The sequence below is a fragment of the Pinus tabuliformis genome, chromosome 9, assembly GCF_031772625.1.
Source record: "Pinus tabuliformis cultivar Carrire ecotype Pingquan chromosome 9, CPIR1, whole genome shotgun sequence".
Taxonomy (NCBI): Eukaryota; Viridiplantae; Streptophyta; class Pinopsida; order Pinales; family Pinaceae; genus Pinus; species Pinus tabuliformis.
The window spans coordinates 447,235,461-447,246,326 of NC_142307.1; positions in this window are offsets into that span (position 1 = coordinate 447,235,461).

A 10,866-nucleotide genomic window follows, 5' to 3' on the forward strand; every position below is an offset into this window, starting at 1 on the left:
CTTGACTATGCAGCAGATGTTGGGAGAATTGTACGAATAGAAGAAGGTGAGAGATGTAGATTCTTCTTCAAAGGCATCGGAGAAGGACAAAGGTAAAGGGAAGACTGAAACCACCTTCACCTCCATCATCTCCATCATCATCATCTTCTTCTTCTTCTTGCAGTGTAGAATCTGAAATGGAAAAGAAACCTAAGAAAACATATCTTTTGAAACTTGATGTTAAATTTGAGTTACCTATTTATGATGGCAAAATGAATCTTGAAAATCTAGATAAATGGATTAAGAAGTTAGAAGTGTATTTTCATATTCAGAACATTTCTAGCGATAAAACTAAAATTCAGTGAGCTACACTTGGAATGGGGGGAATAACTTTAATCTGGTGGGAAAGTAAAAATCAGATAGATGTAAAGCATAAAGGAAAAGTCATCTCTTCATGGTCTAAGTTTTTAAAAGGTCTTAGGAAATAATTCTATCCTATAGGATACATGCAACAAGCTATTATTGATTGGAAACATCTGAGGCAAGGTAAAGGGTAGAGTGTTCAGGAGTTTACTCGGGAGTTTAGAAAGAAAGCATTGGCACTTAGTATTTCATTGGATACACGCGATTTTTTTTTTAAATACATCGACAATTTACATTCATATTTGCAACATACTTTATTGATGTTTACTCCTGATGATTTTGACGAGGTGTGTGTTCAGGTCATACATATTGAATCAGGTGGTAGACGCTTCAAGTTTTCATCACAGTCATCCAAAGAGTTGGAAACCAAATATTCTAGTGACAGTAAGGGGAAGAACTATTCGAAGGGGAAGAAATCAACGATTGTTCAGAAGGAAAAACCTACTTTTTCTCATTTCCAGAGAATCAATCATGATGAATCAAAGTGCTGGAAACTTCATCTAGAACTTAAGCCCAAAAAGTTCCTTAAGGAGAAGGTTGAAAATAAGGCAATTGCAATAGTCCAGCAAGATCTAGGTTTAGATTCAGGTGATGAAAGGAGGATAACCATCATGGTTGTGATAGGTAAAACTTCTAACACTGGTTCAAGATCGAAAGCTATTGCATATTCATCAAACATAAATCCTCCACATGAGGATAAGAGAGTTGATTTGTTTTACATAATAATAACTTCTAACCATACAAAGATAGATACAATGTTTGACAGTGGATCACAAGCGAATCTAATCTCTGAATATTTAGTTAAAAGTTTGGGTTTGGAAAGACATAATCATCCAAGACCTTACCCATTAGGATGGCTAATCAATGGAAACATCATGTAATAAATGAAGAAAAAGTGATTCAAACAAATAAACAGTTAAATCAATACTTCAAAGACAAACTAAGTTGCAGCAAGTTCACTTAGTAAATAGGAAGCAAAAAAGTATGTCAATTCAAGTAGCTGGTTTGATATCAAGTATACCTTTGATTGTCTCTATCATTATGAAAAATAGATTGTTTATACATATTGATGGTATTAAACAACATCTAGTAGAGACTATTTTCAAAGATTGTGAATCACTAACTCATGGTTCTTAGTGGAAAGAAATCAATTTCCATGTTTATAATAGGTTGTTTGCCCATCATCGTAAGTTGTTCATACTACAGATGGATGAAACAGGTCACCGACTCAAAAATTTCCATGGTTAACATCATCACGGTCAACACTTTCAAGTGATTGATCGAATGTATTGGTACATCGTCAAGTCAAGGTGGAAAGAGAGGGAGTTCTACCCTCATCGACTAATTTTTTAGTCGAACTTTTGTGGTTCAAAAGCTTTCAAGTGGAGAGGAATTATCCAGGAGGATTCCATTGATTCATTTGCACAGGGGTTCAAGTGTCGTCATCAGTATTCAGTGTCGTCGTCAGTTACATTAAGATTCGACACTTCGACAATGTTGGTTATGGATCAGGTTGTTGAGGTAATGTTTATGGTTTTCATGGCGTTGAGTGGATATGGGTTTGTACCTAGCTATCGACTTGTGTCCATCAACAGTTCCGCTAGGATTGGTCGATGACATGTGTCGTGTCGTTGCCTCAAAAATTGATCATCATTATGGTTTGTCATCCACTTTGCAGGGTTTGATATGATTTGTCGACAAAGGTTATCATCCTATGATATTGGTACAAATGTCACTTTTTGATGAAGAAAAGGTAAATAGGTTATTTTGTGAAACCTAAACCTAATACAAACCTAATGCTAAAAACCTAATCCCTAAGTGTATTAACCTAACACCTAAGCCCTAAAACATGTATCAAATCCTAATTCTATACCTAATGAATCATTGCCTAAGTCTAAACCCCTAAACCTATGCTCATATAACTCTCGGACTATATTCATATGTTAACACATTGTAAAACAAATATAAAAAAAGGACCATAGGCCTTGACCACAATCGCGTCGGAGGTTAGCTTCCAGATGTAACCGCTGGGCAGTTGTCACATGCGGGTGGTTAATGAAGCCGTCGCCGGAACCGTCAGGATAGCTGACAGATGTCAGGTCGCGGTTAGACTGCCCCGTTCACATGCAGTCAGTCAATCTCCTCTGACCGATTAGTAAATCACAAGCGGTCCTGTGGTTATTATAAAGTTTATTTATGGTTCTTTTGTTGAAGTTGTTAAAACAACTAATGTGATGGTTATTAAACCTAGCCCAGGTGTCATGGAACCACAAGACTGAGTTCTAAAACTCAACCTGAGGCAACCAAATTCACCCTGAATTCAACCAAGGTGGTTTTCATGAACCTGGAAGCTTTTAAAAGGCAAAGTTTTCCTTCATTGGTGAGAAGAATAGTTTTTTGACTTTTTGCTGGAAGATTTTGGAGGTCATAGGCAGTTATGTTTTTAGTGTTACAGGAGCATCCGAGGTGAGAATTGGAATCTATAAGAGGGGTTGGAAAGATGGTTTAGAGGGATATCTGATGACAGTGATCAGAGGTGCCTACGTGCACATTCAAACTGATCAAATCTCTGTGTAACCAACACCTTCTTTTCATTCCTAATGAAAACGGTCGCCCATCTTGAAAGTGGAAATGGAGATGTAGGCCATCAGGGACGAACTCCGTCATCAATCTTGATGTCTGGTATCACTGTGTTTTTACTTTTTTTACTTTTGTTATGTATCTTTATTATGTTTAATCAACTGTCGTAAAGTCGTCTTCTCAAGCAGATTTCCTCGATTTTCGCACTATCAGCTAACATTCAAATCATTAATTGTCAATCAATTCTACATCAGTTTTAGTTTATGATCATTTCAGATCAGTTACGTAGGCATGGGGTTTAAAATTTGACTATCTCAATCTCATTCTCATAAACATGCCCAATTAGGAACTTGCAGAGGCCATGAAAATCACAATCTACTAATTTCATATCGAGCTCTCATGGCCTCATGTATCTTTCTATGCCAGGCTTTGGCCTTGAAATGACTTTCTAAACTATAAGAAAATGCCTATAAAGGATCGTCTTTCTGAAAGAAAACTTCTGCTTCAGGAACTTCAACTCTCCATTCATCCAAAAAATAATGAAAACTAAAAGCAAATTTTTAATAAAACATCTTCCTACATCTCGAGATCATTCCTTCCAACTACCTTCACCTAGGATAGTCAAATTGTTGAACATTCTCCAATTGTCTAACATATAATCCAAAGGCTCAATGTGATAACAAATGGATAGGAGGGAAGTTATTTTCAAAGGGGAATGCCTGATGGTATAAATATAGAGAAGGGAAGTTATTTTGTAACTATTGATCTCATTGTCCCCTTGCACTTTCCTACTTTCCATTGCCTTCTTTCTCCAAATCCAATGTGCTCCAAGAATTCTCCAAGAAAACTCTAAGTGTGGAAGAGTGTGAGAGAGTGTGAGAGAGAAAGAAATAGAAGGGATCTCCAAGCTAAAGATGGCAAAAGTCTAACGTTGAAAAATGACATGAACTGAACCTCAAAAGCCTATTTATAATTGAGGCCTCTATTTTCCCCATTTTCCTATATTTTTACTTAAATTTCACTCTCATGAAAATATGTGACCTTTCACCTTTCTTTTCTCCTATTTTCCATTATTTTCATAAATAAATGTCAATAAATGCCTCTTTTTCTTTACCATTTCCTTTTCCAATTTGCTTTAGCCATAATAAACCAAATGAATACCTAGGACTTTTTTCCCAATATTCACCTTGGGATATGTGTCCCATGACCTTGGTCTTATTTTTTCCTTTATTAACTTTATTACATGTATTTTTATCCAGGGTTATTACATAACACCCCCCCTTAGGGGAACATCATCCTTGTTGTTCAATGACACCTATAACTAGTAAGATCACTAAAAACCAAAACACACTACCCCATAGAGATTTATAACCCAATTCATTGCAATATTTATAATGACATCTTAATGAAAACATGATAAGCATACCATGTACTAGTTCTTTATAACACAACTCATTACAATACTTACAGTCATAACCACATATACCCATGAACATTTTCTTCAACTAGAAAATAATAATACTTTTTATGGAGCTTTAACCACAACTCGATAGAGTATTTACAATAATATACACATATATACATATGAAAATTTACTTAACCAACAAATAAAAGGATATGGTGCCAGTATAAGTAACAAGGGAATTTATATGCTTACACCTCCACCCTCAAAGTAGTACTAGGATTCACCTCCTTCTTAGGAAGCCTGGAATCCACTGCCAAAGACAAGCCTACATCCATTGTCCACGGTAAAATCTCGTGCCACTTGTCTTCTCAACAAACAACTACTAGCTCATTATTCTAGGGGAACCCCATGTTGGGAAAAATATTGAGGGGGTGGGGGTGAATCAATATTTTAAAACTCACTTAAACCTTTCAATTTCTTATTTAGATTTCTGTATGCTACTTTCATTAAGTAAAACATCGTATGTTCGCACCAATGATGAAGGACAACTACATATATACAATTAACTAAATTTTCATATATTTTGCCATTTGTTCTACTTTAACGAGTGTATCATCACTTCATTAAAATTTAATTAAAAAGTATCCATGAGAAGTAAAAAAAAAAAAACCATCATACATATCAACATAACAACACATGAAGAGACCATAATTTTTAGGTGGAAACCCAATGTGCAGAAACCATTGTTATTGTTCTCTTTGTCTTCATCCTTTATTATAAATTAAAATATCTTAAAATCTTGTATTGGCACATACTATTACCAGTACGCAATCACCCACCTACACAAGGATACAATCATCTCTCATTCTCCAACACCCACTAGAAGGGAAATCCAATCCTCTGATCTCATTTACTGGTACCCACCTGAAGAGAGCTCAAATCACCTAATCATATTTACCAACTACCAATTCATATTGATTTATCTTCTTCTTGTTAATATTGTTTTGATCGATCTATTGGCTTCCGCTGTTTGAAAGTAGAAGTAGATTATTCTCATGTGCTCTCGCACATTGCATGAGATTGTGAATCTACAATATTTTATATATTTAACATAGGTTTTGATATCCAGCTCATCTAGAAGGCATGATATCCTTGTCTTCCAGATCACGTAGTTGGATGCACCCTCCAACTGATCCTGATCTCGAAACCCATGAGCTGCCATTTTTGCCAATGAAATTTCAAATTGCCTCCTCTCTCCTTTGCGTTGTTGCTAGGCTGGCCTACGGACCCCATGTTGGAGTTAGTAGATTTGCGGCTCCCTCCTGCTATTTAGCAAATCAGAATTTAGACTTCTTGGCTGGAAGTCCTTTGAGGAAGAAGTCCCTTAAGTGTGTCTTATTCTCACTCCATTGATGCTATTTTGACAACAACTGCTGCAAAATATCTGCGTCCCTGTTGAAGATATGCTCTACAAGGAAACGTATGATGCTCACTTCTACCTCTGTAAAGCTTTGATTTGGAGATCAAATTTCTGTATCAACCTGCTCTGAAAAATTGAATTCTCCTCAAAACTTTGACCTCCTTAGCCCAAGGACTGCGCTGCCTCTGGGGTTTCGAATTGCTACCTCTGCAGTAATTTCAAATTCCTTTTCCTTTCTGCTTCTGATCTCTTCTGCTCGTGATTTGTGTTGTTATACCATGTGAAAATTTAGTTAGTTGATTCCTACTACAACAACTGATTTTAATTCTTCTTATTGTTAATTCAATTAAACAATTTACTTGCTGTGTTCTACGACAAATATTGAATTAAATACACTACAACCTACATAAATACAAACGGTGGAATCTAAATACAAGACAGATGAGAAATAATTATCACACACATCTACACAATTATTTTTGGAAAAATGTCCCCGGAAAAACTTAGTGTGGGAAAACTAGTGTAGTAGTTGAGGGTTTGTATGATTAAGGAGTAGTAATCTAAGTACAAATCTATGGATCCTTCAGAACTAGCAATCCATGCAGAGAAAACATATGAAAAACATCTAGTGAGAAAGTTCCCACTTCCATTGGTAATTCGACACTAACCTTAGCTCAAGATGAGCTACCCCTTGCTGCCTCTGTACTGCCTTCTCATCAGCTTAATCAGTTTTGTGTCAGCCTACTGGGACAAGTGTAGCTCTCTCCCTCTGATCCTGATTAGCTTCTACTTTGGGAAATAGATCTTTTGGCTCTCCAGGCTCCCACTCTAGCTTCTTCATATAAAACTCGACTTCTCCTCATTAAATACGAATCTCCCTCTAAAGGTATGCGCTGCCTCTCTTCACTGCATCTACATTTCTATGGAGTACACTCTCTCTCTTCTATGCACTCCCTGAATCTGGAAAAACTTCCTTCCAAATACTATCTCTTTCCCTCACTGCAAGAAACCACTTCGAATCTCTCTTTGGTAACTATTGCGTCACTCCCTTCAGAAATTTGATCTCTGATATCTCACTCGATGTTCTCTCCAACTTCTGAGTAATCCTGCTCTTATAATCATTCATTTGAGAACCAGTGACCTAGATTAGATTCCAATCAATGACTCAAATAATTTTTGATTGATCCTCGTCTTCTTCTAGAAGTTTCACCTATAGATTGGTTAATACCATTTAATTATTTTAATTTCCTAAGCTTAGACTTAGGGACCCATTAAAAATAATTAATTATTTTAATAAAACTGTCGCGAGATGGAATTTCCCAAAATGATTTCTACGTATTATGGAATATATGTTCCCAAGCCTCCCTACAATTTTTGAAGCTTACAGCACATCGGATACTATCAGAAATCAACAATTTAAACCTTTATAAGTCATGCTAGCCACATATTCTAGGAATCAAAAGTGCATATCATCATGTTTATATTCATATCATCACTAAGTTTGAAATTGTCCTTTTTACAAATAGTGGTATGCATGACATCTACACTTTAGCATGGAAATTAGAGAACCAATAACATATCGGAATCTTCCATTCCTATCATTTGAAATTATGATGTCAACACATTCATACAATGCACAACCATCATCAAAATTATATAGTAGAGCCCCACTTCCTTCTGGACAAATAATGAGGATGATCCATTACTTGTGTTAATATTTCCAAAAAATTTAAATATTACAATTCGTCATGACATCTGCAATATGGGTAGTAAAAGGGTTTTCACACTAGAATACAAGTGTACACCTCAACTTCACATTTTTGACCTGTTCAATGGTCCATAAGGCCAAAAGTGCCAGCTTTTCAAACTCAAAACAACCTAGATACTTTTTCAAATTGGGGTGCATTACTAAACATTAAAACCCACTATTCACAGTAAGAAGTTGTGTTTTGAGAAAGATACAAGTTCATTTTATTCCATTTTATTTCTAATGATAGACTAGTCAATTGTAGTCATAGCTCGTTATGGTAAATTTCTAGTGAGTATTCTAAGTGAGTGATGAGTCATTCCTAAAAAAAATACTCATTTTACTCTCTAATATTTAGCTTTGAGCTATTTCAACTAATGTATTTCGGAATCATATATTTGGAGAGCACATTCTAGACAATGCAAGGAAATGTCACTTGATAAATAGGTTTAGATGTTTCTAAATTTACATTGTTATAATATTAATATAAATATGTCCCAAAAGTAAAAATAATATTACACATGTTTTAATGAATTCAATGATTAAGAAATAGAGTAAATTAGAAAAATAAAAGCATTTGTTACCACTTTATGTATACTTTTATTTCATTCTTCCTTCTCAACATCTATAGTTGTATTCAAATGACAAATATTTGATGTCGAAAATTATTAGATATAGGAAGAATGAGATCCCATACAATAGATATGATGTAATAACTTATTATAATAAGGTTGTTAGGTATGAATTCTCTCAATTTTCCTATATGACCATAGTCATTACTAAGAATTTTGTTGAACAACATGGCAAGTAGTCCAAAGCATATGTATGAGTTCCTTGTTTCATTCGAAGCACATGCCATTTCTTCTAGAAAAATTACAATGAGAAACGAAAAAAAGAATGAAAATATTTAAGGATGAACATGCAATACTATGAATCATTTATAGTAAACACTATTTATATCCTAAGAGTTAATAGATGAATTCACAATTTTTCCATAAAATAATCTTAAATCCTTTAGGCCAAAATGAATTTTTGATATGTTAGTTTAAAGAGTATGAATATAGAGGGAAATATAAAATATTAATTAAATTTAAAAAAATACTATTTTTAGGTTTAATAAAACTTTATAATATGTAATACTATTGTGTTTATCACCACTAACAATATAAATGTGTTCGAATACTATTCAGATAAAAGAAACATTCATATCATCATGCATAAATAACTACCTGTAACCATTATTTTAAAAGTTACACCAACAAAGTTCACAAAATTTTATAGAGATTGAGACAACAGAAATGTTTTGCCAAATGATTACATTACATGAATGGCATTTATTTATTTACTTGCTAGGAGGTGATGAGAACCTAAGGTAAAAGCAAGCAGACCACATTAGGGATGTGCATGTGCTCCTGGTGAGATTTAATAACACAAAATATGAGACCAGGGAGATTAAGCATGCGGGATAGGACGAAGGCGATGGGCATGGGGAGGTGGAGATGGAGGGCAGTGAGAATGAGGGGGTACAGGGTAGCCCGGCTTGTGGCACCCGGATGCGGCCTTTGTCGACCCTTCTGCCAATCTTCCAGAACCTACTTCTTCGTTAGACTTAGCGGCAGCAGCTTCAGCTTCAGCTCCAGCGTGTGTCACCAGGATCGTCGAAGTTAACAACAACATTGCTACTATTGATATCCAGCACAACTGCGCCATTTCCGTCTTCTTGGATTTCATGGCCATGGCCATCTTGTTGATATAAAGTGAAAATAAAATGATGAATTCTAACTCTACTTGCAGAATGTATAACGGAATCGATAATAGAAAAAGGAATTGTGAATTGCGTTTTGGAATTGTAGTGCGATGGATGGATCTTACTTATAGACAACACACCGGCATGGCATGGAGGGTTTACAATCGGTCGAAGGAATTCAGTGAAACTCAACCCGAAATCGTGTCAAAACGAAACCCGACTTTCTCACTCTCCGTTGCGGTCAACATCTATTTGTGCTCAAATCTGTTACATGAATCCCCAGTATTTGATTTTGCGTGTTAATCTTTGACTCTTGAAATTTAGAATCTGATTTCAACTTGCACGATGATGAATCCTTGTTGCCGGGAATGAAAAGAAGTGCGGGCCAATTCAAATTTAATTTATTGTAAAAGCCCTCATGTTAATTTCTTAACTAGTTTTTTTATCCAATTTCTTAACTCGCTTTCTTATCCAGGTTGTTTTTGTGTTTTTCTTATTTTTTTTGTTTTTCAATTTTTTTTATACTACTCTTTTATTATATTTTATAGTTTATCTCTAATGATTAAATGCTATTATTATTATCTATTAATTAATAAATGTTTTTTGGTGGGTAAGCACCTACAAGGATTTGAACAAGTGACCTATCACAAGGAGTGCCTTAGAAGTGCACCCATTCACCGTCAATCCAAAGCCCCATGGGCTTATCATTTAATAAACGTTATTTTAATTATGTTGGTTCAAATCTATATTACTAAAAAATATCAATTCGAATCAATGGTAAATTTCATAATTAATATATATATATATATATATATATATATATATATATATATATATATATATATATAGTAAAGAGCTTTACTTCACGTTCATACCCTTCTAAGGTACTAGCTAGCTTGGAAATTTGGAAATGGATGGTTTGTGAATGTAGGTATGGATGTCTTATTGAATGTCATGGTTCTCCCACGACAATGTTTTTTTAAAGATGCAATGAACCCGTAACTTTGACTTGTTCTGCTGGCAAGAGTAAAGACATTCTTTGGCGAAATGGGTGAAGAGCTCAGTGAACATTGCCTTTATTGGGAATTGAAGTGATCTTGTTTAGTAAAATGACTATATCAACAAGATTTAGTTGTTTCATATGCATTTATCTTAAAAGCGTCACCCCACCTTTCTCAGACTTCGATGATACTCTCTTTGTGGGTGCTTTTTTTATGGGAAAAGGAATGTTAAGGTAATAAGTTTGCCACATTGGTTCATCATGCCGATTTGCATAGTTTTGAGATATCATAGTTGTAATCATATGTCTATAGTTACAAATTAGTTATCAAATAGAAAAAAATAGAAATGATACATATTCTTAGTGGCTTTATAATTATACATAAAAGCCCGCATTTGGAGAGTATCACAACAATACATGGAGCGAATTTGTATCGAATGCCATCTTTCTAACCACTAAGTATAGTACCAAAAAGGTATATTATACATGTCTTCATTAAAGGTACGACAATGTTCATTACTGATATGCTTCTAAGCCAAAAACATTGAACCCCCAAAGAAGCCAT